The sequence below is a fragment of the Schistocerca gregaria genome, chromosome 3 (genome assembly GCF_023897955.1).
Source record: "Schistocerca gregaria isolate iqSchGreg1 chromosome 3, iqSchGreg1.2, whole genome shotgun sequence".
Classification (NCBI taxonomy): domain Eukaryota; kingdom Metazoa; phylum Arthropoda; class Insecta; order Orthoptera; family Acrididae; genus Schistocerca; species Schistocerca gregaria.
In genome coordinates this window covers 679,906,829-679,933,152 of record NC_064922.1, presented here as the reverse complement: position 1 = coordinate 679,933,152, position 26,324 = coordinate 679,906,829, and the positions used below count along the sequence as shown (strand labels likewise).

Here is a 26,324-nt window from a genome sequence, read left to right as displayed (position 1 = left end):
CACTGTGACAAGGAAGCTAGTATAAAAAGTAGTTTTGTGGTTTTGTTTGCAAAGAAGTGCTCATGGGATGAAAGCACTGCTTGCGATTATTCTGAGATTGATGGCGGGATTGCTAAACATCTAGAGTTTTAGTAAGGGGCTAGTCGGAGTAGTTATATAGTTGTAAAATTATTTGATATTTGATGAGAAATTTCTTTATTCATAGCACATGGGCCATCATAGTTGAAGCATAAAGATGGGCATGGTATGCGTATAATGTCCTGACAGTGATGTTCATAGAGACTTGTTGTATACTTTGATTCTTCATCTGTTTAACAGTAACATTAAGAAATGTACTAGTGGAGCAAGTAGCTGTGAAATTACTGGTGTATGACTGATAGTATGGACGTGATGCTGAATGGAAGTGTTTGTTTAGCTGTGGGTGTTTTCATAATTGCCATGTGAGGAAAAGCAATACTCGTGGTAGGCGAAAAGAGATACAGAGAGAAACACATTAATTGCGTGTAGCGTGTATCAGCAGCTGTTGGGCGGGGTATCAAGTAAGACGCAAGGTGAAACGAAAGAGGAAGTGGCCAAATATCGACAAGAGTTGGCACTGTTAGGGCGAGGTGAATACGCTATTGCGGTGCGAAAATTTTCGAAGAGAGAGGCGGTTTTAAAGAAAGCACAAGTGTCCTACGACTGCCCTCTTGTGTGTTTCTCTTTCAGTGACTATTTGGCATGTCTGCTTGCGCCATAGAATGCTACTGTATGTGCCCCAGGCCCCCATCTAGCGGCCGGAGCTGCAAGCGGTGTTTACATACAGTCTCGCCTGAGGCAATGGTCTCTGATTTCGGATGCAAAAAGCACTGGTAGCGCACAGAATAGTTGAGTGAGGAAAGGTTAGATCATGGCGGCCAAATAGGAGTAGAACTAGGTTCTTTGCAGAATGTCCGAGCTTAAGTAATTCTTCGATAAGTAAATCGCGAATGTGAAGAGTGTGTCGTATTCTCGTAGGGCGTGTTGACGGTCTCGTGGCATAAGTAGCGAGCGGTGATAGCTTGCAAGCAAGATCATACTTCACAGGATCATTTCTGTAGTATGTCTTCAACTCTCTCTAGTTCAAAGCTGGAGTAGACGCAACCACGATGATGAGTGGTAGCACTGTCCCTGAGCGTGAGGCATGCGACCGAGATTCATTGCATCTTGGTTGTAATCGATGATCGTTCACCACATTCTGAGGGATGTGGGAAGGGAGTAGCGTTTTCCGAGTGGTGGTTTTATTATAGATCAGAAGCATAAGTCATACTTTCGGTATCGTGACCCGCCGCGTTGCAGAAATGTTGTGGAAGGACTTTGATTGCGACATGTCATGAAAGCCTTGCGGAAGTTTCCCGAGTGGCACGGTGACGAGCCAGTTGATTTGTCCTGCTGCAAGTGCTAGGATTGGATGACAACGACGTACTTTGAGTTACAAGAATGAGTGAGCAGCACAAGCAGAGTGCAATTGATGACCATAAAAAGCTGACACACAACACAGTCTTGATAATGACCACTAATGCATGATGTACGAAACAATCAGGAGCAGCACGTTTGGCTAGAAAACATGAATTGAGTGATTTGCAAGGCACTGTTACCAGCAAGAAGGAATGCATGAAATTCGCAAATGAATAAGACTGGTTCAAATACTATCGACAGAAATTTTGTTTCTGTTGTCAGCTAGTATTAGTTGTGTGGGAGCAGGGGATATTTCCCTTGCACTACACATCTACATACACGTTGCGTCTGATGTGGCCTAGTTTCGCGTACAAAGAACTATCTAGTTGTCAGTTTTTTCAGTGAACGAGTGTGGTGGGGAGGAGAGAGATTAGTGTTAGATGCAGAGCACTGCGGGCAGTTGTGTGCCGAACGTTGTATGTCAAACGGTGGGTCGCCGACAGGAATTAGGCGTGCTGCCATCTGGCGGCAGGTGAGGTAATGAAGCAGTTTGGATGGTGACAGAAATGATGAAAATAGTTATGTAAAGAGTAATAGCGACCTCATTTGGCAGACACGTATTTCAGCGTTGGCAGTTAGTTTTGCGGTTTGTGCTTGCATAACACTGGAAGTCTGTTGACGGTAGAGAAGTGGACAAGAGGGAAAGAATTTTCCGCGTTCTCGCGCAGAAGTACTAGAGAAGCAGCCATAAGTATGGAAGTGAGTGCGTTGATCGGCACTCTGGTTTCCCTTCAAATCGAATAAATCTTTCGCCTTTTACTAAAGATTTCCGTGGAGGGGAACATTAAATGAGTCTGTAATGTATTTTTCGTAGTGCTCGGCTATTGCTGAGCCACAATCACAAGTAAAACGTAATGTAAGCAATAATGTGTGTAAATAGGAAGAGGTAGATTGTGTTGTGTGGAGTAGCGGAGCACGTTGGATCAGGTAGATGTTTTTGCTTGATTTGAAATTGTAACAGGCCATGTCGCAGTATAATGAAACAAGTACATTTGCCCTGAAATGGCGTGCAGTGTGTTAGACGATAGTGTAAAGAGAAAGAGAGCTATTTAATGTCTGAGTTGTATAAATGGCAGGAGACTAATCTGGAAATAGCATAAAGGAATTGTAATGTGAGTGGTGCTTGCGATAATGTATGGCAGGCAATATTGTGCAGAGGTGAAGGTGAATGCTTTGTATTGTGAAGAGTTGTTACATTTGTGTGTGTGTGAGGCACAAGAGGCATAATTGTGGAAACTCTTGGTGAACGCTTTCTATACCTCAGTGCTATATGGTTTAGTGTTTATTTGCACTTTAATTGCACAACAGCATATAAGCTGATATTTGGAAGTGAATGATGAATGATAGGCGTTGTAAGTAATACTGGTATGTGATTAGTAGATTGAGTTTTGAAACCCAAAATTATTTTTACTGCACAAGTTTGTGATTTGTGGGTATGGTGTGAGTGAGATTTGGGTTGAAGATGGTGGATAGTTGGTCAGGATGAGTATTTCAATTGTTTTCAAGAGAGTGGATAATAGTGGCACTGGATTGTTGCCATAATATGGCATTGGTTGTTTGTTCATAACAATGTACTCAGTTTTGTAGAAGATGTAGGTGGGAGGGAGACATTCGTTGAATATGACATAGATAGCTGGAAATGAATAGAGTAGCAATTTCCTGCTAGGTGTAGTTTGGGTATGATGTGATGTGCCTCAGTGAGATGTAAATCTTGAAATTGAAGGGTTGTTCCTAGGTACAGTCTTGGAAACTATGTATCTGCTGTTGACTCCAATGTTTTCAAGATTACTGGTGTACAAAATTGGCCAGACTTTGCAGTTTCTTTTTCAGTAAATCAGTGGAAGGTGGTGCAGATAATGGTAAAAATGTTCATAGTGTCCTGTGAGTTGTTGATGCTGCTTGTCTTTTTTGATTGACCCAGCCATACACAGAGGTGGTGCATACTTGGCTTGAGAAGAGTTAATGATGAAATACCAGGACAGTGCTCACAACGAAGCTCCTTCCCCTGCATTGTAGTTTCCCTCCTCAGGTATAGAGTGACATGATATTGGCAGAGGATGTGGAGATAATCACTTTGATCAGGCTGTTTGTGGTTTGAAGGCTCTTTTACCAGAATCCATTCATAGTGATAACTGTGTTCTCTGGTGGAACATGATGAGAACATTGTGTGAAGTGCATAGAAGTAGCTATTTGAGTATGTATGAAAATGTCAGGCAACCACTGTTACTCCTAAATTTCTGTGGAATTAAGTTTTCTGTGTGTGTTTGAAAATCCCAGAGGTTCAAGTTGGCTGTTTATATGTTGCAAGCGAAAAAGTTTTTGAGTAAACTGGGGCACTAGCATTAGTTCCCTGTTCACTGTGACAAGGAAGCTAGTATAAAAAGTAGTTTTGTGGTTTTGTTTGCAAAGAAGTGCTCATGGGATGAAAGCAGTGCTTGCGATTATTCTGAGATTGATGGCGGGATTGCTAAACATCTAGAGTTTTAGTAAGGGGCTAGTCGGAGTAGTTATATAGTTGTAAAATTATTTGATATTTGATGAGAAATTTCTTTATTCATAGCACATGGGCCATCATAGTTGAAGCATAAAGATGGGCATGGTATGCGTATAATGTCCTGACAGTGATGTTCATAGAGACTTGTTGTATACTTTGATTCTTCATCTGTTTAACAGTAACATTAAGAAATGTATTAGTGGAGCAAGTAGCTGTGAAATTACTGGTGTATGACTGATAGTATGGACGTGATGCTGAATGGAAGTGTTTGTTTAGCTGTGGGTGTTTTCATAATTGCCATGTGAGGAAAAGCAATACTCGTGGTAGGCGAAAAGAGATACAGAGAGAAACACATTAATTGCGTGTAGCGTGTATCAGCAGCTGTTGGGCGGGGTATCAAGTAAGACGCAAGGTGAAACGAAAGAGGAAGTGGCCAAATATCGACAAGAGTTGGCACTGTTAGGGCGAGGTGAATACGCTATTGCGGTGCGAAAATTTTCGAAGAGAGAGGCGGTTTTAAAGAAAGCACAAGTGTCCTATGACTGCCCTCTTGTGTGTTTCTCTTTCAGTGACTATTTGGCATGTCTGCTTGCGCCATAGAATGCTACTGTATGTGCCCCAGGCCCCCATCTAGCGGCCGGAGCTGCAAGCGGTGTTTACATACAGTCTCGCCTGAGGCAATGGTCTCTGATTTCGGATGCAAAAAGCACTGGTAGCGCACAGAATAGTTGAGTGAGGAAAGGTTAGATCATGGCGGCCAAATAGGAGTAGAACTAGGTTCTTTGCAGAATGTCCGAGCTTAAGTAATTCTTCGATAAGTAAATCGCGAATGTGAAGAGTGTGTCGTATTCTCGTAGGGCGTGTTGACGGTCTCGTGGCATAAGTAGCGAGCGGTGATAGCTTGCAAGCAAGATCATACTTCACAGGATCATTTCTGTAGTATGTCTTCAACTCTCTCTAGTTCAAAGCTGGAGTAGACGCAACCACGATGATGAGTGGTAGCACTGTCCCTGAGCGTGAGGCATGCGACCGAGATTCATTGCATCTTGGTTGTAATCGATGATCGTTCACCACATTCTGAGGGATGTGGGAAGGGAGTAGCGCTTTCCGAGTGGTGGTTTTATTATAGATCAGAAGCATAAGTCATACTTACGGTATCGTGACCCGCCGCGTTGCAGAAATGTTGTGGAAGGACTTTGATTGCGACATGTCATGAAAGCCTTGCGGAAGTTTCCCGAGTGGCACGGTGACGAGCCAGTTGATTTGTCCTGCTGCAAGTGCTAGGATTGGATGACAACGACGTACTTTGAGTTACAAGAATGAGTGAGCAGCACAAGCAGAGTGCAATTGATGACCATAAAAAGCTGACACACAACACAGTCTTGATAATGACCACTAATGCATGATGTACGAAACAATCAGGAGCAGCACGTTTGGCTAGAAAACATGAATTGAGTGATTTGCAAGGCACTGTTACCAGCAAGAAGGAATGCATGAAATTCGCAAATGAATAAGACTGGTTCAAATACTATCGACAGAAATTTTGTTTCTGTTGTCAGCTAGTATTAGTTGTGTGGGAGCAGGGGATATTTCCCTTGCACTACACATCTACATACACGTTGCGTCTGATGTGGCCTAGTTTCGCGTACAAAGAACTATCTAGTTGTCAGTTTTTTCAGTGAACGAGTGTGGTGGGGAGGAGAGAGATTAGTGTTAGATGCAGAGCACTGCGGGCAGTTGTGTGCCGAACGTTGTATGTCAAACGGTGGGTCGCCGACAGGAATTAGGCGTGCTGCCATCTGGCGGCAGGTGAGGTAATGAAGCAGTTTGGATGGTGACAGAAATGATGAAAATAGTTATGTAAAGAGTAATAGCGACCTCATTTGGCAGACACGTATTTCAGCGTTGGCAGTTAGTTTTGCGGTTTGTGCTTGCATAACACTGGAAGTCTGTTGACGGTAGAGAAGTGGACAAGAGGGAAAGAATTTTCCGCGTTCTCGCGCAGAAGTACTAGAGAAGCAGCCATAAGTATGGAAGTGAGTGCGTTGATCGGCACTCTGGTTTCCCTTCAAATCGAATAAATCTTTCGCCTTTTACTAAAGATTTCCGTGGAGGGGAACATTAAATGAGTCTGTAATGTATTTTTCGTAGTGCTCGGCTATTGCTGAGCCACAATCACAAGTAAAACGTAATGTAAGCAATAATGTGTGTAAATAGGAAGAGGTAGATTGTGTTGTGTGGAGTAGCGGAGCACGTTGGATCAGGTAGATGTTTTTGCTTGATTTGAAATTGTAACAGGCCATGTCGCAGTATAATGAAACAAGTACATTTGCCCTGAAATGGCGTGCAGTGTGTTAGACGATAGTGTAAAGAGAAAGAGAGCTATTTAATGTCTGAGTTGTATAAATGGCAGGAGACTAATCTGGAAATAGCATAAAGGAATTGTAATGTGAGTGGTGCTTGCGATAATGTATGGCAGGCAATATTGTGCAGAGGTGAAGGTGAATGCTTTGTATTGTGAAGAGTTGTTACATTTGTGTGTGTGTGAGGCACAAGAGGCATAATTGTGGAAACTCTTGGTGAACGCTTTCTATACCTCAGTGCTATATGGTTTAGTGTTTATTTGCACTTTAATTGCACAACAGCATATAAGCTGATATTTGGAAGTGAATGATGAATGATAGGCGTTGTAAGTAATACTGGTATGTGATTAGTAGATTGAGTTTTGAAACCCAAAATTATTTTTACTGCACAAGTTTGTGATTTGTGGGTATGGTGTGAGTGAGATTTGGGTTGAAGATGGTGGATAGTTGGTCAGGATGAGTATTTCAATTGTTTTCAAGAGAGTGGATAATAGTGGCACTGGATTGTTGCCATAATATGGCATTGGTTGTTTGTTCATAACAATGTACTCAGTTTTGTAGAAGATGTAGGTGGGAGGGAGACATTCGTTGAATATGACATAGATAGCTGGAAATGAATAGAGTAGCAATTTCCTGCTAGGTGTAGTTTGGGTATGATGTGATGTGCCTCAGTGAGATGTAAATCTTGAAATTGAAGGGTTGTTCCTAGGTACAGTCTTGGAAACTATGTATCTGCTGTTGACTCCAATGTTTTCAAGATTACTGGTGTACAAAATTGGCCAGACTTTGCAGTTTCTTTTTCAGTAAATCAGTGGAAGGTGGTGCAGATAATGGTAAAAATGTTCATAGTGTCCTGTGAGTTGTTGATGCTGCTTGTCTTTTTTGATTGACCCAGCCATACACAGAGGTGGTGCATACTTGGCTTGAGAAGAGTTAATGATGAAATACCAGGACAGTGCTCACAACGAAGCTCCTTCCCCTGCATTGTAGTTTCCCTCCTCAGGTATAGAGTGACATGATATTGGCAGAGGATGTGGAGATAATCACTTTGATCAGGCTGTTTGTGGTTTGAAGGCTCTTTTACCAGAATCCATTCATAGTGATAACTGTGTTCTCTGGTGGAACATGATGAGAACATTGTGTGAAGTGCATAGAAGTAGCTATTTGAGTATGTATGAAAATGTCAGGCAACCACTGTTACTCCTAAATTTCTGTGGAATTAAGTTTTCTGTGTGTGTTTGAAAATCCCAGAGGTTCAAGTTGGCTGTTTATATGTTGCAAGCGAAAAAGTTTTTGAGTAAACTGGGGCACTAGCATTAGTTCCCTGTTCACTGTGACAAGGAAGCTAGTATAAAAAGTAGTTTTGTGGTTTTGTTTGCAAAGAAGTGCTCATGGGATGAAAGCACTGCTTGCGATTATTCTGAGATTGATGGCGGGATTGCTAAACATCTAGAGTTTTAGTAAGGGGCTAGTCGGAGTAGTTATATAGTTGTAAAATTATTTGATATTTGATGAGAAATTTCTTTATTCATAGCACATGGGCCATCATAGTTGAAGCATAAAGATGGGCATGGTATGCGTATAATGTCCTGACAGTGATGTTCATAGAGACTTGTTGTATACTTTGATTCTTCATCTGTTTAACAGTAACATTAAGAAATGTATTAGTGGAGCAAGTAGCTGTGAAATTACTGGTGTATGACTGATAGTATGGACGTGATGCTGAATGGAAGTGTTTGTTTAGCTGTGGGTGTTTTCATAATTGCCATGTGAGGAAAAGCAATACTCGTGGTAGGCGAAAAGAGATACAGAGAGAAACACATTAATTGCGTGTAGCGTGTATCAGCAGCTGTTGGGCGGGGTATCAAGTAAGACGCAAGGTGAAACGAAAGAGGAAGTGGCCAAATATCGACAAGAGTTGGCACTGTTAGGGCGAGGTGAATACGCTATTGCGGTGCGAAAATTTTCGAAGAGAGAGGCGGTTTTAAAGAAAGCACAAGTGTCCTATGACTGCCCTCTTGTGTGTTTCTCTTTCAGTGACTATTTGGCATGTCTGCTTGCGCCATAGAATGCTACTGTATGTGCCCCAGGCCCCCATCTAGCGGCCGGAGCTGCAAGCGGTGTTTACATACAGTCTCGCCTGAGGCAATGGTCTCTGATTTCGGATGCAAAAAGCACTGGTAGCGCACAGAATAGTTGAGTGAGGAAAGGTTAGATCATGGCGGCCAAATAGGAGTAGAACTAGGTTCTTTGCAGAATGTCCGAGCTTAAGTAATTCTTCGATAAGTAAATCGCGAATGTGAAGAGTGTGTCGTATTCTCGTAGGGCGTGTTGACGGTCTCGTGGCATAAGTAGCGAGCGGTGATAGCTTGCAAGCAAGATCATACTTCACAGGATCATTTCTGTAGTATGTCTTCAACTCTCTCTAGTTCAAAGCTGGAGTAGACGCAACCACGATGATGAGTGGTAGCACTGTCCCTGAGCGTGAGGCATGCGACCGAGATTCATTGCATCTTGGTTGTAATCGATGATCGTTCACCACATTCTGAGGGATGTGGGAAGGGAGTAGCGCTTTCCGAGTGGTGGTTTTATTATAGATCAGAAGCATAAGTCATACTTACGGTATCGTGACCCGCCGCGTTGCAGAAATGTTGTGGAAGGACTTTGATTGCGACATGTCATGAAAGCCTTGCGGAAGTTTCCCGAGTGGCACGGTGACGAGCCAGTTGATTTGTCCTGCTGCAAGTGCTAGGATTGGATGACAACGACGTACTTTGAGTTACAAGAATGAGTGAGCAGCACAAGCAGAGTGCAATTGATGACCATAAAAAGCTGACACACAACACAGTCTTGATAATGACCACTAATGCATGATGTACGAAACAATCAGGAGCAGCACGTTTGGCTAGAAAACATGAATTGAGTGATTTGCAAGGCACTGTTACCAGCAAGAAGGAATGCATGAAATTCGCAAATGAATAAGACTGGTTCAAATACTATCGACAGAAATTTTGTTTCTGTTGTCAGCTAGTATTAGTTGTGTGGGAGCAGGGGATATTTCCCTTGCACTACACATCTACATACACGTTGCGTCTGATGTGGCCTAGTTTCGCGTACAAAGAACTATCTAGTTGTCAGTTTTTTCAGTGAACGAGTGTGGTGGGGAGGAGAGAGATTAGTGTTAGATGCAGAGCACTGCGGGCAGTTGTGTGCCGAACGTTGTATGTCAAACGGTGGGTCGCCGACAGGAATTAGGCGTGCTGCCATCTGGCGGCAGGTGAGGTAATGAAGCAGTTTGGATGGTGACAGAAATGATGAAAATAGTTATGTAAAGAGTAATAGCGACCTCATTTGGCAGACACGTATTTCAGCGTTGGCAGTTAGTTTTGCGGTTTGTGCTTGCATAACACTGGAAGTCTGTTGACGGTAGAGAAGTGGACAAGAGGGAAAGAATTTTCCGCGTTCTCGCGCAGAAGTACTAGAGAAGCAGCCATAAGTATGGAAGTGAGTGCGTTGATCGGCACTCTGGTTTCCCTTCAAATCGAATAAATCTTTCGCCTTTTACTAAAGATTTCCGTGGAGGGGAACATTAAATGAGTCTGTAATGTATTTTTCGTAGTGCTCGGCTATTGCTGAGCCACAATCACAAGTAAAACGTAATGTAAGCAATAATGTGTGTAAATAGGAAGAGGTAGATTGTGTTGTGTGGAGTAGCGGAGCACGTTGGATCAGGTAGATGTTTTTGCTTGATTTGAAATTGTAACAGGCCATGTCGCAGTATAATGAAACAAGTACATTTGCCCTGAAATGGCGTGCAGTGTGTTAGACGATAGTGTAAAGAGAAAGAGAGCTATTTAATGTCTGAGTTGTATAAATGGCAGGAGACTAATCTGGAAATAGCATAAAGGAATTGTAATGTGAGTGGTGCTTGCGATAATGTATGGCAGGCAATATTGTGCAGAGGTGAAGGTGAATGCTTTGTATTGTGAAGAGTTGTTACATTTGTGTGTGTGTGAGGCACAAGAGGCATAATTGTGGAAACTCTTGGTGAACGCTTTCTATACCTCAGTGCTATATGGTTTAGTGTTTATTTGCACTTTAATTGCACAACAGCATATAAGCTGATATTTGGAAGTGAATGATGAATGATAGGCGTTGTAAGTAATACTGGTATGTGATTAGTAGATTGAGTTTTGAAACCCAAAATTATTTTTACTGCACAAGTTTGTGATTTGTGGGTATGGTGTGAGTGAGATTTGGGTTGAAGATGGTGGATAGTTGGTCAGGATGAGTATTTCAATTGTTTTCAAGAGAGTGGATAATAGTGGCACTGGATTGTTGCCATAATATGGCATTGGTTGTTTGTTCATAACAATGTACTCAGTTTTGTAGAAGATGTAGGTGGGAGGGAGACATTTGTTGAATATGACATAGATAGCTGGAAATGAATAGAGTAGCAATTTCCTGCTAGGTGTAGTTTGGGTATGATGTGATGTGCCTCAGTGAGATGTAAATCTTGAAATTGAAGGGTTGTTCCTAGGTACAGTCTTGGAAACTATGTATCTGCTGTTGACTCCAATGTTTTCAAGATTACTGGTGTACAAAATTGGCCAGACTTTGCAGTTTCTTCTTCAGTAAATCAGTGGAAGGTGGTGCAGATAATGGTAAAAATGTTCATAGTGTCCTGTGAGTTGTTGATGCTGCTTGTCTTTTTTGATTGACCCAGCCATACACAGAGGTGGTGCATACTTGGCTTGAGAAGAGTAAATGATGAAATACCAGGACAGTGCTCACAACGAAGCTCCTTCCCCTGCATTGTAGTTTCCCTCCTCAGGTATAGAGTGACATGATATTGGCAGAGGATGTGGAGATAATCACTTTGATCAGGCTGTTTGTGGTTTGAAGGCTCTTTTACCAGAATCCATTCATAGTGATAACTGTGTTCTCTGGTGGAACATGATGAGAACATTGTGTGAAGTGCATAGAAGTAGCTATTTGAGTATGTATGAAAATGTCAGGCAACCACTGTTACTCCTAAATTTCTGTGGAATTAAGTTTTCTGTGTGTGTTTGAAAATCCCAGAGGTTCAAGTTGGCTGTTTATATGTTGCAAGCGAAAAAGTTTTTGAGTAAACTGGGGCACTAGCATTAGTTCCCTGTTCACTGTGACAAGGAAGCTAGTATAAAAAGTAGTTTTGTGGTTTTGTTTGCAAAGAAGTGCTCATGGGATGAAAGCACTGCTTGCGATTATTCTGAGATTGATGGCGGGATTGCTAAACATCTAGAGTTTTAGTAAGGGGCTAGTCGGAGTAGTTATATAGTTGTAAAATTATTTGATATTTGATGAGAAATTTCTTTATTCATAGCACATGGGCCATCATAGTTGAAGCATAAAGATGGGCATGGTATGCGTATAATGTCCTGACAGTGATGTTCATAGAGACTTGTTGTATACTTTGATTCTTCATCTGTTTAACAGTAACATTAAGAAATGTATTAGTGGAGCAAGTAGCTGTGAAATTACTGGTGTATGACTGATAGTATGGACGTGATGCTGAATGGAAGTGTTTGTTTAGCTGTGGGTGTTTTCATAATTGCCATGTGAGGAAAAGCAATACTCGTGGTAGGCGAAAAGAGATACAGAGAGAAACACATTAATTGCGTGTAGCGTGTATCAGCAGCTGTTGGGCGGGGTATCAAGTAAGACGCAAGGTGAAACGAAAGAGGAAGTGGCCAAATATCGACAAGAGTTGGCACTGTTAGGGCGAGGTGAATACGCTATTGCGGTGCGAAAATTTTCGAAGAGAGAGGCGGTTTTAAAGAAAGCACAAGTGTCCTATGACTGCCCTCTTGTGTGTTTCTCTTTCAGTGACTATTTGGCATGTCTGCTTGCGCCATAGAATGCTACTGTATGTGCCCCAGGCCCCCATCTAGCGGCCGGAGCTGCAAGCGGTGTTTACATACAGTCTCGCCTGAGGCAATGGTCTCTGATTTCGGATGCAAAAAGCACTGGTAGCGCACAGAATAGTTGAGTGAGGAAAGGTTAGATCATGGCGGCCAAATAGGAGTAGAACTAGGTTCTTTGCAGAATGTCCGAGCTTAAGTAATTCTTCGATAAGTAAATCGCGAATGTGAAGAGTGTGTCGTATTCTCGTAGGGCGTGTTGACGGTCTCGTGGCATAAGTAGCGAGCGGTGATAGCTTGCAAGCAAGATCATACTTCACAGGATCATTTCTGTAGTATGTCTTCAACTCTCTCTAGTTCAAAGCTGGAGTAGACGCAACCACGATGATGAGTGGTAGCACTGTCCCTGAGCGTGAGGCATGCGACCGAGATTCATTGCATCTTGGTTGTAATCGATGATCGTTCACCACATTCTGAGGGATGTGGGAAGGGAGTAGCGCTTTCCGAGTGGTGGTTTTATTATAGATCAGAAGCATAAGTCATACTTTCGGTATCGTGACCCGCCGCGTTGCAGAAATGTTGTGGAAGGACTTTGATTGCGACATGTCATGAAAGCCTTGCGGAAGTTTCCCGAGTGGCACGGTGACGAGCCAGTTGATTTGTCCTGCTGCAAGTGCTAGGATTGGATGACAACGACGTACTTTGAGTTACAAGAATGAGTGAGCAGCACAAGCAGAGTGCAATTGATGACCATAAAAAGCTGACACACAACACAGTCTTGATAATGACCACTAATGCATGATGTACGAAACAATCAGGAGCAGCACGTTTGGCTAGAAAACATGAATTGAGTGATTTGCAAGGCACTGTTACCAGCAAGAAGGAATGCATGAAATTCGCAAATGAATAAGACTGGTTCAAATACTATCGACAGAAATTTTGTTTCTGTTGTCAGCTAGTATTAGTTGTGTGGGAGCAGGGGATATTTCCCTTGCACTACACATCTACATACACGTTGCGTCTGATGTGGCCTAGTTTCGCGTACAAAGAACTATCTAGTTGTCAGTTTTTTCAGTGAACGAGTGTGGTGGGGAGGAGAGAGATTAGTGTTAGATGCAGAGCACTGCGGGCAGTTGTGTGCCGAACGTTGTATGTCAAACGGTGGGTCGCCGACAGGAATTAGGCGTGCTGCCATCTGGCGGCAGGTGAGGTAATGAAGCAGCTTGGATGGTGACAGAAATGATGAAAATAGTTATGTAAAGAGTAATAGCGACCTCATTTGGCAGACACGTATTTCAGCGTTGGCAGTTAGTTTTGCGGTTTGTGCTTGCATAACACTGGAAGTCTGTTGACGGTAGAGAAGTGGACAAGAGGGAAAGAATTTTCCGCGTTCTCGCGCAGAAGTACTAGAGAAGCAGCCATAAGTATGGAAGTGAGTGCGTTGATCGGCACTCTGGTTTCCCTTCAAATCGAATAAATCTTTCGCCTTTTACTAAAGATTTCCGTGGAGGGGAACATTAAATGAGTCTGTAATGTATTTTTCGTAGTGCTCGGCTATTGCTGAGCCACAATCACAAGTAAAACGTAATGTAAGCAATAATGTGCGTAAATAGGAAGAGGTAGATTGTGTTGTGTGGAGCTTGATTTGAAATTGTAACAGGCCATGTCGCAGTATAATGAAACAAGTACATTTGCCCTGAAATGGCGTGCAGTGTGTTAGACGATAGTGTAAAGAGAAAGAGAGCTATTTAATGTCTGAGTTGTATAAATGGCAGGAGACTAATCTGGAAATAGCATAAAGGAATTGTAATGTGAGTGGTGCTTGCGATAATGTATGGCAGGCAATATTGTGCAGAGGTGAAGGTGAATGCTTTGTATTGTGAAGAGTTGTTACATTTGTGTGTGTGTGAGGCACAAGAGGCATAATTGTGGAAACTCTTGGTGAACGCTTTCTATACCTCAGTGCTATATGGTTTAGTGTTTATTTGCACTTTAATTGCACAACAGCATATAAGCTGATATTTGGAAGTGAATGATGAATGATAGGCGTTGTAAGTAATACTGGTATGTGATTAGTAGATTGAGTTTTGAAACCCAAAATTATTTTTACTGCACAAGTTTGTGATTTGTGGGTATGGTGTGAGTGAGATTTGGGTTGAAGATGGTGGATAGTTGGTCAGGATGAGTATTTCAATTGTTTTCAAGAGAGTGGATAATAGTGGCACTGGATTGTTGCCATAATATGGCATTGGTTGTTTGTTCATAACAATGTACTCAGTTTTGTAGAAGATGTAGGTGGGAGGGAGACATTCGTTGAATATGACATAGATAGCTGGAAATGAATAGAGTAGCAATTTCCTGCTAGGTGTAGTTTGGGTATGATGTGATGTGCCTCAGTGAGATGTAAATCTTGAAATTGAAGGGTTGTTCCTAGGTACAGTCTTGGAAACTATGTATCTGCTGTTGACTCCAATGTTTTCAAGATTACTGGTGTACAAAATTGGCCAGACTTTGCAGTTTCTTTTTCAGTAAATCAGTGGAAGGTGGTGCAGATAATGGTAAAAATGTTCATAGTGTCCTGTGAGTTGTTGATGCTGCTTGTCTTTTTTGATTGACCCAGCCATACACAGAGGTGGTGCATACTTGGCTTGAGAAGAGTTAATGATGAAATACCAGGACAGTGCTCACAACGAAGCTCCTTCCCCTGCATTGTAGTTTCCCTCCTCAGGTATAGAGTGACATGATATTGGCAGAGGATGTGGAGATAATCACTTTGATCAGGCTGTTTGTGGTTTGAAGGCTCTTTTACCAGAATCCGTTCATAGTGATAACTGTGTTCTCTGGTGGAACATGATGAGAACATTGTGTGAAGTGCATAGAAGTAGCTATTTGAGTATGTATGAAAATGTCAGGCAACCACTGTTACTCCTAAATTTCTGTGGAATTAAGTTTTCTGTGTGTGTTTGAAAATCCCAGAGGTTGAAGTTGGCTGTTTATATGTTGCAAGCGAAAAAGTTTTTGAGTAAACTGGGGCACTAGCATTAGTTCCCTGTTCACTGTGACAAGGAAGCTAGTATAAAAAGTAGTTTTGTGGTTTTGTTTGCAAAGAAGTGCTCATGGGATGAAAGCACTGCTTGCGATTATTCTGAGATTGATGGCGGGATTGCTAAACATCTAGAGTTTTAGTAAGGGGCTAGTCGGAGTAGTTATATAGTTGTAAAATTATTTGATATTTGATGAGAAATTTCTTTATTCATAGCACATGGGCCATCATAGTTGAAGCATAAAGATGGGCATGGTATGCGTATAATGTCCTGACAGTGATGTTCATAGAGACTTGTTGTATACTTTGATTCTTCATCTGTTTAACAGTAACATTAAGAAATGTACTAGTGGAGCAAGTAGCTGTGAAATTACTGGTGTATGACTGATAGTATGGACGTGATGCTGAATGGAAGTGTTTGTTTAGCTGTGGGTGTTTTCATAATTGCCATGTGAGGAAAAGCAATACTCGTGGTAGGCGAAAAGAGATACAGAGAGAAACACATTAATTGCGTGTAGCGTGTATCAGCAGCTGTTGGGCGGGGTATCAAGTAAGACGCAAGGTGAAACGAAAGAGGAAGTGGCCAAATATCGACAAGAGTTGGCACTGTTAGGGCGAGGTGAATACGCTATTGCGGTGCGAAAATTTTCGAAGAGAGAGGCGGTTTTAAAGAAAGCACAAGTGTCCTACGACTGCCCTCTTGTGTGTTTCTCTTTCAGTGACTATTTGGCATGTCTGCTTGCGCCATAGAATGCTACTGTATGTGCCCCAGGCCCCCATCTAGCGGCCGGAGCTGCAAGCGGTGTTTACATACAGTCTCGCCTGAGGCAATGGTCTCTGATTTCGGATGCAAAAAGCACTGGTAGCGCACAGAATAGTTGAGTGAGGAAAGGTTAGATCATGGCGGCCAAATAGGAGTAGAACTAGGTTCTTTGCAGAATGTCCGAGCTTAAGTAATTCTTCGATAAGTAAATCGCGAATGTGAAGAGTGTGTCGTATTCTCGTAGGGCGTGTTGACGGTCTCGTGGCATAAGTAGCGAGCGGTGATAGCTTGCAAGCAAGATCATACTTCACAGGATCATTTCTGTAGTATGTCTTCAACTCTCTCTAGTTCAAAGCTGGAGTAGACGCAACCACGATGATGAGTGGTAGCACTGTCCCTGAGCGTGAGGCATGCGACCGAGATTCATTGCATCTTGGTTGTAATCGATGATCGTTCACCACATTCTGAGGGATGTGGGAAGGGAGTAGCGTTTTCCGAGTGGTGGTTTTATTATAGATCAGAAGCATAAGTCATACTTTCGGTATCGTGACCCGCCGCGTTGCAGAAATGTTGTGGAAGGACTTTGATTGCGACATGTCATGAAAGCCTTGCGGAAGTTTCCCGAGTGGCACGGTGACGAGCCAGTTGATTTGTCCTGCTGCAAGTGCTAGGATTGGATGACAACGACGTACTTTGAGTTACAAGAATGAGTGAGCAGCACAAGCAGAGTGCAATTGATGACCATAAAAAGCTGACACACAACACAGTCTTGATAATGACCACTAATGCATGATGTACGAAACAATCAGGAGCAGCACGTTTGGCTAGAAAACATGAATTGAGTGATTTGCAAGGCACTGTTACCAGCAAGAAGGAATGCATGAAATTCGCAAATGAATAAGACTGGTTCAAATACTATCGACAGAAATTTTGTTTCTGTTGTCAGCTAGTATTAGTTGTGTGGGAGCAGGGGATATTTCCCTTGCACTACACATCTACATACACGTTGCGTCTGATGTGGCCTAGTTTCGCGTACAAAGAACTATCTAGTTGTCAGTTTTTTCAGTGAACGAGTGTGGTGGGGAGGAGAGAGATTAGTGTTAGATGCAGAGCACTGCGGGCAGTTGTGTGCCGAACGTTGTATGTCAAACGGTGGGTCGCCGACAGGAATTAGGCGTGCTGCCATCTGGCGGCAGGTGAGGTAATGAAGCAGTTTGGATGGTGACAGAAATGATGAAAATAGTTATGTAAAGAGTAATAGCGACCTCATTTGGCAGACACGTATTTCAGCGTTGGCAGTTAGTTTTGCGGTTTGTGCTTGCATAACACTGGAAGTCTGTTGACGGTAGAGAAGTGGACAAGAGGGAAAGAATTTTCCGCGTTCTCGCGCAGAAGTACTAGAGAAGCAGCCATAAGTATGGAAGTGAGTGCGTTGATCGGCACTCTGGTTTCCCTTCAAATCGAATAAATCTTTCGCCTTTTACTAAAGATTTCCGTGGAGGGGAACATTAAATGAGTCTGTAATGTATTTTTCGTAGTGCTCGGCTATTGCTGAGCCACAATCACAAGTAAAACGTAATGTAAGCAATAATGTGTGTAAATAGGAAGAGGTAGATTGTGTTGTGTGGAGTAGCGGAGCACGTTGGATCAGGTAGATGTTTTTGCTTGATTTGAAATTGTAACAGGCCATGTCGCAGTATAATGAAACAAGTACATTTGCCCTGAAATGGCGTGCAGTGTGTTAGACGATAGTGTAAAGAGAAAGAGAGCTATTTAATGTCTGAGTTGTATAAATGGCAGGAGACTAATCTGGAAATAGCATAAAGGAATTGTAATGTGAGTGGTGCTTGCGATAATGTATGGCAGGCAATATTGTGCAGAGGTGAAGGTGAATGCTTTGTATTGTGAAGAGTTGTTACATTTGTGTGTGTGTGAGGCACAAGAGGCATAATTGTGGAAACTCTTGGTGAACGCTTTCTATACCTCAGTGCTATATGGTTTAGTGTTTATTTGCACTTTAATTGCACAACAGCATATAAGCTGATATTTGGAAGTGAATGATGAATGATAGGCGTTGTAAGTAATACTGGTATGTGATTAGTAGATTGAGTTTTGAAACCCAAAATTATTTTTACTGCACAAGTTTGTGATTTGTGGGTATGGTGTGAGTGAGATTTGGGTTGAAGATGGTGGATAGTTGGTCAGGATGAGTATTTCAATTGTTTTCAAGAGAGTGGATAATAGTGGCACTGGATTGTTGCCATAATATGGCATTGGTTGTTTGTTCATAACAATGTACTCAGTTTTGTAGAAGATGTAGGTGGGAGGGAGACATTCGTTGAATATGACATAGATAGCTGGAAATGAATAGAGTAGCAATTTCCTGCTAGGTGTAGTTTGGGTATGATGTGATGTGCCTCAGTGAGATGTAAATCTTGAAATTGAAGGGTTGTTCCTAGGTACAGTCTTGGAAACTATGTATCTGCTGTTGACTCCAATGTTTTCAAGATTACTGGTGTACAAAATTGGCCAGACTTTGCAGTTTCTTTTTCAGTAAATCAGTGGAAGGTGGTGCAGATAATGGTAAAAATGTTCATAGTGTCCTGTGAGTTGTTGATGCTGCTTGTCTTTTTTGATTGACCCAGCCATACACAGAGGTGGTGCATACTTGGCTTGAGAAGAGTTAATGATGAAATACCAGGACAGTGCTCACAACGAAGCTCCTTCCCCTGCATTGTAGTTTCCCTCCTCAGGTATAGAGTGACATGATATTGGCAGAGGATGTGGAGATAATCACTTTGATCAGGCTGTTTGTGGTTTGAAGGCTCTTTTACCAGAATCCATTCATAGTGATAACTGTGTTCTCTGGTGGAACATGATGAGAACATTGTGTGAAGTGCATAGAAGTAGCTATTTGAGTATGTATGAAAATGTCAGGCAACCACTGTTACTCCTAAATTTCTGTGGAATTAAGTTTTCTGTGTGTGTTTGAAAATCCCAGAGGTTCAAGTTGGCTGTTTATATGTTGCAAGCGAAAAAGTTTTTGAGTAAACTGGGGCACTAGCATTAGTTCCCTGTTCACTGTGACAAGGAAGCTAGTATAAAAAGTAGTTTTGTGGTTTTGTTTGCAAAGAAGTGCTCATGGGATGAAAGCAGTGCTTGCGATTATTCTGAGATTGATGGCGGGATTGCTAAACATCTAGAGTTTTAGTAAGGGGCTAGTCGGAGTAGTTATATAGTTGTAAAATTATTTGATATTTGATGAGAAATTTCTTTATTCATAGCACATGGGCCATCATAGTTGAAGCATAAAGATGGGCATGGTATGCGTATAATGTCCTGACAGTGATGTTCATAGAGACTTGTTGTATACTTTGATTCTTCATCTGTTTAACAGTAACATTAAGAAATGTATTAGTGGAGCAAGTAGCTGTGAAATTACTGGTGTATGACTGATAGTATGGACGTGATGCTGAATGGAAGTGTTTGTTTAGCTGTGGGTGTTTTCATAATTGCCATGTGAGGAAAAGCAATACTCGTGGTAGGCGAAAAGAGATACAGAGAGAAACACATTAATTGCGTGTAGCGTGTATCAGCAGCTGTTGGGCGGGGTATCAAGTAAGACGCAAGGTGAAACGAAAGAGGAAGTGGCCAAATATCGACAAGAGTTGGCACTGTTAGGGCGAGGTGAATACGCTATTGCGGTGCGAAAATTTTCGAAGAGAGAGGCGGTTTTAAAGAAAGCACAAGTGTCCTATGACTGCCCTCTTGTGTGTTTCTCTTTCAGTGACTATTTGGCATGTCTGCTTGCGCCATAGAATGCTACTGTATGTGCCCCAGGCCCCCATCTAGCGGCCGGAGCTGCAAGCGGTGTTTACATACAGTCTCGCCTGAGGCAATGGTCTCTGATTTCGGATGCAAAAAGCACTGGTAGCGCACAGAATAGTTGAGTGAGGAAAGGTTAGATCATGGCGGCCAAATAGGAGTAGAACTAGGTTCTTTGCAGAATGTCCGAGCTTAAGTAATTCTTCGATAAGTAAATCGCGAATGTGAAGAGTGTGTCGTATTCTCGTAGGGCGTGTTGACGGTCTCGTGGCATAAGTAGCGAGCGGTGATAGCTTGCAAGCAAGATCATACTTCACAGGATCATTTCTGTAGTATGTCTTCAACTCTCTCTAGTTCAAAGCTGGAGTAGACGCAACCACGATGATGAGTGGTAGCACTGTCCCTGAGCGTGAGGCATGCGACCGAGATTCATTGCATCTTGGTTGTAATCGATGATCGTTCACCACATTCTGAGGGATGTGGGAAGGGAGTAGCGCTTTCCGAGTGGTGGTTTTATTATAGATCAGAAGCATAAGTCATACTTACGGTATCGTGACCCGCCGCGTTGCAGAAATGTTGTGGAAGGACTTTGATTGCGACATGTCATGAAAGCCTTGCGGAAGTTTCCCGAGTGGCACGGTGACGAGCCAGTTGATTTGTCCTGCTGCAAGTGCTAGGATTGGATGACAACGACGTACTTTGAGTTACAAGAATGAGTGAGCAGCACAAGCAGAGTGCAATTGATGACCATAAAAAGCTGACACACAACACAGTCTTGATAATGACCACTAATGCATGATGTACGAAACAATCAGGAGCAGCACGTTTGGCTAGAAAACATGAATTGAGTGATTTGCAAGGCACTGTTACCAGCAAGAAGGAATGCATGAAATTCGCAAATGAATAAGACTGGTTCAAATACTATCGACAGAAATTTTGTTTCTGTTGTCAGCTAGTATTAGTTGTGTGGGAGCAGGGGATATTTCCCTTGCACTACACATCTACATACACGTTGCGTCTGATGTGGCCTAGTTTCGCGTACAAAGAACTATCTAGTTGTCAGTTTTTTCAGTGAACGAGTGTGGTGGGGAGGAGAGAGATTAGTGTTAGATGCAGAGCACTGCGGGCAGTTGTGTGCCGAACGTTGTATGTCAAACGGTGGGTCGCCGACAGGAATTAGGCGTGCTGCCATCTGGCGGCAGGTGAGGTAATGAAGCAGTTTGGATGGTGACAGAAATGATGAAAATAGTTATGTAAAGAGTAATAGCGACCTCATTTGGCAGACACGTATTTCAGCGTTGGCAGTTAGTTTTGCGGTTTGTGCTTGCATAACACTGGAAGTCTGTTGACGGTAGAGAAGTGGACAAGAGGGAAAGAATTTTCCGCGTTCTCGCGCAGAAGTACTAGAGAAGCAGCCATAAGTATGGAAGTGAGTGCGTTGATCGGCACTCTGGTTTCCCTTCAAATCGAATAAATCTTTCGCCTTTTACTAAAGATTTCCGTGGAGGGGAACATTAAATGAGTCTGTAATGTATTTTTCGTAGTGCTCGGCTATTGCTGAGCCACAATCACAAGTAAAACGTAATGTAATCAATAATGTGTGTAAATAGGAAGAGGTAGATTGTGTTGTGTGGAGTAGCGGAGCACGTTGGATCAGGTAGATGTTTTTGCTTGATTTGAAATTGTAACAGGCCATGTCGCAGTATAATGAAACAAGTACATTTGCCCTGAAATGGCGTGCAGTGTGTTAGACGATAGTGTAAAGAGAAAGAGAGCTATTTAATGTCTGAGTTGTATAAATGGCAGGAGACTAATCTGGAAATAGCATAAAGGAATTGTAATGTGAGTGGTGCTTGCGATAATGTATGGCAGGCAATATTGTGCAGAGGTGAAGGTGAATGCTTTGTATTGTGAAGAGTTGTTACATTTGTGTGTGTGTGAGGCACAAGAGGCATAATTGTGGAAACTCTTGGTGAACGCTTTCTATACCTCAGTGCTATATGGTTTAGTGTTTATTTGCACTTTAATTGCACAACAGCATATAAGCTGATATTTGGAAGTGAATGATGAATGATAGGCGTTGTAAGTAATACTGGTATGTGATTAGTAGATTGAGTTTTGAAACCCAAAATTATTTTTACTGCACAAGTTTGTGATTTGTGGGTATGGTGTGAGTGAGATTTGGGTTGAAGATGGTGGATAGTTGGTCAGGATGAGTATTTCAATTGTTTTCAAGAGAGTGGATAATAGTGGCACTGGATTGTTGCCATAATATGGCATTGGTTGTTTGTTCATAACAATGTACTCAGTTTTGTAGAAGATGTAGGTGGGAGGGAGACATTTGTTGAATATGACATAGATAGCTGGAAATGAATAGAGTAGCAATTTCCTGCTAGGTGTAGTTTGGGTATGATGTGATGTGCCTCAGTGAGATGTAAATCTTGAAATTGAAGGGTTGTTCCTAGGTACAGTCTTGGAAACTATGTATCTGCTGTTGACTCCAATGTTTTCAAGATTACTGGTGTACAAAATTGGCCAGACTTTGCAGTTTCTTCTTCAGTAAATCAGTGGAAGGTGGTGCAGATAATGGTAAAAATGTTCATAGTGTCCTGTGAGTTGTTGATGCTGCTTGTCTTTTTTGATTGACCCAGCCATACACAGAGGTGGTGCATACTTGGCTTGAGAAGAGTAAATGATGAAATACCAGGACAGTGCTCACAACGAAGCTCCTTCCCCTGCATTGTAGTTTCCCTCCTCAGGTATAGAGTGACATGATATTGGCAGAGGATGTGGAGATAATCACTTTGATCAGGCTGTTTGTGGTTTGAAGGCTCTTTTACCAGAATCCATTCATAGTGATAACTGTGTTCTCTGGTGGAACATGATGAGAACATTGTGTGAAGTGCATAGAAGTAGCTATTTGAGTATGTATGAAAATGTCAGGCAACCACTGTTACTCCTAAATTTCTGTGGAATTAAGTTTTCTGTGTGTGTTTGAAAATCCCAGAGGTTCAAGTTGGCTGTTTATATGTTGCAAGCGAAAACGTTTTTGAGTAAACTGGGGCACTAGCATTAGTTCCCTGTTCACTGTGACAAGGAAGCTAGTATAAAAAGTAGTTTTGTGGTTTTGTTTGCAAAGAAGTGCTCATGGGATGAAAGCACTGCTTGCGATTATTCTGAGATTGATGGCGGGATTGCTAAACATCTAGAGTTTTAGTAAGGGGCTAGTCGGAGTAGTTATATAGTTGTAAAATTATTTGATATTTGATGAGAAATTTCTTTATTCATAGCACATGGGCCATCATAGTTGAAGCATAAAGATGGGCATGGTATGCGTATAATGTCCTGACAGTGATGTTCATAGAGACTTGTTGTATACTTTGATTCTTCATCTGTTTAACAGTAACATTAAGAAATGTATTAGTGGAGCAAGTAGCTGTGAAATTACTGGTGTATGACTGATAGTATGGACGTGATGCTGAATGGAAGTGTTTGTTTAGCTGTGGGTGTTTTCATAATTGCCATGTGAGGAAAAGCAATACTCGTGGTAGGCGAAAAGAGATACAGAGAGAAACACATTAATTGCGTGTAGCGTGTATCAGCAGCTGTTGGGCGGGGTATCAAGTAAGACGCAAGGTGAAACGAAAGAGGAAGTGGCCAAATATCGACAAGAGTTGGCACTGTTAGGGCGAGGTGAATACGCTATTGCGGTGCGAAAATTTTCGAAGAGAGAGGCGGTTTTAAAGAAAGCACAAGTGTCCTATGACTGCCCTCTTGTGTGTTTCTCTTTCAGTGACTATTTGGCATGTCTGCTTGCGCCATAGAATGCTACTGTATGTGCCCCAGGCCCCCATCTAGCGGCCGGAGCTGCAAGCGGTGTTTACATACAGTCTCGCCTGAGGCAATGGTCTCTGATTTCGGATGCAAAAAGCACTGGTAGCGCACAGAATAGTTGAGTGAGGAAAGGTTAGATCATGGCGGCCAAATAGGAGTAGAACTAGGTTCTTTGCAGAATGTCCGAGCTTAAGTAATTCTTCGATAAGTAAATCGCGAATGTGAAGAGTGTGTCGTATTCTCGTAGGGCGTGTTGACGGTCTCGTGGCATAAGTAGCGAGCGGTGATAGCTTGCAAGCAAGATCATACTTCACAGGATCATTTCTGTAGTATGTCTTCAACTCTCTCTAGTTCAAAGCTGGAGTAGACGCAACCACGATGATGAGTGGTAGCACTGTCCCTGAGCGTGAGGCATGCGACCGAGATTCATTGCATCTTGGTTGTAATCGATGATCGTTCACCACATTCTGAGGGATGTGGGAAGGGAGTAGCGCTTTCCGAGTGGTGGTTTTATTATAGATCAGAAGCATAAGTCATACTTTCGGTATCGTGACCCGCCGCGTTGCAGAAATGTTGTGGAAGGACTTTGATTGCGACATGTCATGAAAGCCTTGCGGAAGTTTCCCGAGTGGCACGGTGACGAGCCAGTTGATTTGTCCTGCTGCAAGTGCTAGGATTGGATGACAACGACGTACTTTGAGTTACAAGAATGAGTGAGCAGCACAAGCAGAGTGCAATTGATGACCATAAAAAGCTGACACACAACACAGTCTTGATAATGACCACTAATGCATGATGTACGAAACAATCAGGAGCAGCACGTTTGGCTAGAAAACATGAATTGAGTGATTTGCAAGGCACTGTTACCAGCAAGAAGGAATGCATGAAATTCGCAAATGAATAAGACTGGTTCAAATACTATCGACAGAAATTTTGTTTCTGTTGTCAGCTAGTATTAGTTGTGTGGGAGCAGGGGATATTTCCCTTGCACTACACATCTACATACACGTTGCGTCTGATGTGGCCTAGTTTCGCGTACAAAGAACTATCTAGTTGTCAGTTTTTTCAGTGAACGAGTGTGGTGGGGAGGAGAGAGATTAGTGTTAGATGCAGAGCACTGCGGGCAGTTGTGTGCCGAACGTTGTATGTCAAACGGTGGGTCGCCGACAGGAATTAGGCGTGCTGCCATCTGGCGGCAGGTGAGGTAATGAAGCAGCTTGGATGGTGACAGAAATGATGAAAATAGTTATGTAAAGAGTAATAGCGACCTCATTTGGCAGACACGTATTTCAGCGTTGGCAGTTAGTTTTGCGGTTTGTGCTTGCATAGCACTGGAAGTCTGTTTTACGGTAGAGAAGTGGACAAGAGGGAAAGAATTTTCCGCGTTCTCGCGCAGAAGTACTAGAGAAGCAGCCATAAGTATGGAAGTGAGTGCGTTGATCGGCACTCTGGTTTCCCTTCAAATCGAATAAATCTTTCGCCTTTTACTAAAGATTTCCGTGGAGGGGAACATTAAATGAGTCTGTAATGTATTTTTCGTAGTGCTCGGCTATTGCTGAGCCACAATCACAAGTAAAACGTAATGTAAGCAATAATGTGTGTAAATAGGAAGAGGTAGATTGTGTTGTGTGGAGTAGCGGAGCACGTTGGATCAGGTAGATGTTTTTGCTTGATTTGAAATTGTAACAGGCCATGTCGCAGTATAATGAAACAAGTACATTTGCCCTGAAATGGCGTGCAGTGTGTTAGACGATAGTGTAAAGAGAAAGAGAGCTATTTAATGTCTGAGTTGTATAAATGGCAGGAGACTAATCTGGAAATAGCATAAAGGAATTGTAATGTGAGTGGTGCTTGCGATAATGTATGGCAGGCAATATTGTGCAGAGGTGAAGGTGAATGCTTTGTATTGTGAAGAGTTGTTACATTTGTGTGTGTGTGAGGCACAAGAGGCATAATTGTGGAAACTCTTGGTGAACGCTTTCTATACCTCAGTGCTATATGGTTTAGTGTTTATTTGCACTTTAATTGCACAACAGCATATAAGCTGATATTTGGAAGTGAATGATGAATGATAGGCGTTGTAAGTAATACTGGTATGTGATTAGTAGATTGAGTTTTGAAACCCAAAATTATTTTTACTGCACAAGTTTGTGATTTGTGGGTATGGTGTGAGTGAGATTTGGGTTGAAGATGGTGGATAGTTGGTCAGGATGAGTATTTCAATTGTTTTCAAGAGAGTGGATAATAGTGGCACTGGATTGTTGCCATAATATGGCATTGGTTGTTTGTTCATAACAATGTACTCAGTTTTGTAGAAGATGTAGGTGGGAGGGAGACATTTGTTGAATATGACATAGATAGCTGGAAATGAATAGAGTAGCAATTTCCTGCTAGGTGTAGTTTGGGTATGATGTGATGTGCCTCAGTGAGATGTAAATCTTGAAATTGAAGGGTTGTTCCTAGGTACAGTCTTGGAAACTATGTATCTGCTGTTGACTCCAATGTTTTCAAGATTACTGGTGTACAAAATTGGCCAGACTTTGCAGTTTCTTCTTCAGTAAATCAGTGGAAGGTGGTGCAGATAATGGTAAAAATGTTCATAGTGTCCTGTGAGTTGTTGATG

General features: G+C 42.2%; 14 non-coding genes across 14 annotated transcripts; all 14 read left to right on the top strand.

Moving 5' to 3' along the window:
- Window positions 1–1,048: 1,048 nt before the first annotated feature.
- LOC126356965 (small nucleolar RNA U3) lies at window positions 1,049–1,255 on the top strand. Its single transcript, XR_007565967.1, has one exon. It is a non-coding gene; the product is annotated as a small nucleolar RNA U3 (small nucleolar RNA).
- A 936-nt stretch (window positions 1,256–2,191) lies between these two features.
- On the top strand, window positions 2,192–2,310 carry LOC126357131 (U5 spliceosomal RNA). Its single transcript, XR_007566111.1, has one exon. It is a non-coding gene; the product is annotated as a U5 spliceosomal RNA (small nuclear RNA).
- Window positions 2,311–4,879: 2,569 nt separating this feature from the next.
- LOC126356921 (small nucleolar RNA U3) lies at window positions 4,880–5,086 on the top strand. Its single transcript, XR_007565928.1, has one exon. It is a non-coding gene; the product is annotated as a small nucleolar RNA U3 (small nucleolar RNA).
- A 936-nt stretch (window positions 5,087–6,022) lies between these two features.
- LOC126357129 (U5 spliceosomal RNA) lies at window positions 6,023–6,141 on the top strand. The gene has a single exon (XR_007566110.1). It is a non-coding gene; the product is annotated as a U5 spliceosomal RNA (small nuclear RNA).
- A 2,569-nt stretch (window positions 6,142–8,710) lies between these two features.
- On the top strand, window positions 8,711–8,917 carry LOC126356920 (small nucleolar RNA U3). Its single transcript, XR_007565927.1, has one exon. It is a non-coding gene; the product is annotated as a small nucleolar RNA U3 (small nucleolar RNA).
- A 936-nt stretch (window positions 8,918–9,853) lies between these two features.
- LOC126357128 (U5 spliceosomal RNA) lies at window positions 9,854–9,972 on the top strand. Its single transcript, XR_007566109.1, has one exon. It is a non-coding gene; the product is annotated as a U5 spliceosomal RNA (small nuclear RNA).
- A 2,569-nt stretch (window positions 9,973–12,541) lies between these two features.
- Window positions 12,542–12,748, top strand: LOC126356919 (small nucleolar RNA U3). The gene has a single exon (XR_007565926.1). It is a non-coding gene; the product is annotated as a small nucleolar RNA U3 (small nucleolar RNA).
- A 936-nt stretch (window positions 12,749–13,684) lies between these two features.
- On the top strand, window positions 13,685–13,803 carry LOC126357127 (U5 spliceosomal RNA). Its single transcript, XR_007566108.1, has one exon. It is a non-coding gene; the product is annotated as a U5 spliceosomal RNA (small nuclear RNA).
- Window positions 13,804–16,338: 2,535 nt separating this feature from the next.
- LOC126356964 (small nucleolar RNA U3) lies at window positions 16,339–16,545 on the top strand. Its single transcript, XR_007565966.1, has one exon. It is a non-coding gene; the product is annotated as a small nucleolar RNA U3 (small nucleolar RNA).
- Window positions 16,546–17,481: 936 nt separating this feature from the next.
- Window positions 17,482–17,600, top strand: LOC126357126 (U5 spliceosomal RNA). Its single transcript, XR_007566107.1, has one exon. It is a non-coding gene; the product is annotated as a U5 spliceosomal RNA (small nuclear RNA).
- A 2,569-nt stretch (window positions 17,601–20,169) lies between these two features.
- On the top strand, window positions 20,170–20,376 carry LOC126356918 (small nucleolar RNA U3). Its single transcript, XR_007565925.1, has one exon. It is a non-coding gene; the product is annotated as a small nucleolar RNA U3 (small nucleolar RNA).
- A 936-nt stretch (window positions 20,377–21,312) lies between these two features.
- LOC126357125 (U5 spliceosomal RNA) lies at window positions 21,313–21,431 on the top strand. The gene has a single exon (XR_007566106.1). It is a non-coding gene; the product is annotated as a U5 spliceosomal RNA (small nuclear RNA).
- Window positions 21,432–24,000: 2,569 nt separating this feature from the next.
- LOC126356917 (small nucleolar RNA U3) lies at window positions 24,001–24,207 on the top strand. Its single transcript, XR_007565924.1, has one exon. It is a non-coding gene; the product is annotated as a small nucleolar RNA U3 (small nucleolar RNA).
- A 937-nt stretch (window positions 24,208–25,144) lies between these two features.
- On the top strand, window positions 25,145–25,263 carry LOC126357123 (U5 spliceosomal RNA). Its single transcript, XR_007566105.1, has one exon. It is a non-coding gene; the product is annotated as a U5 spliceosomal RNA (small nuclear RNA).
- The last annotated feature ends 1,061 nt before the right edge of the window (window positions 25,264–26,324 follow it).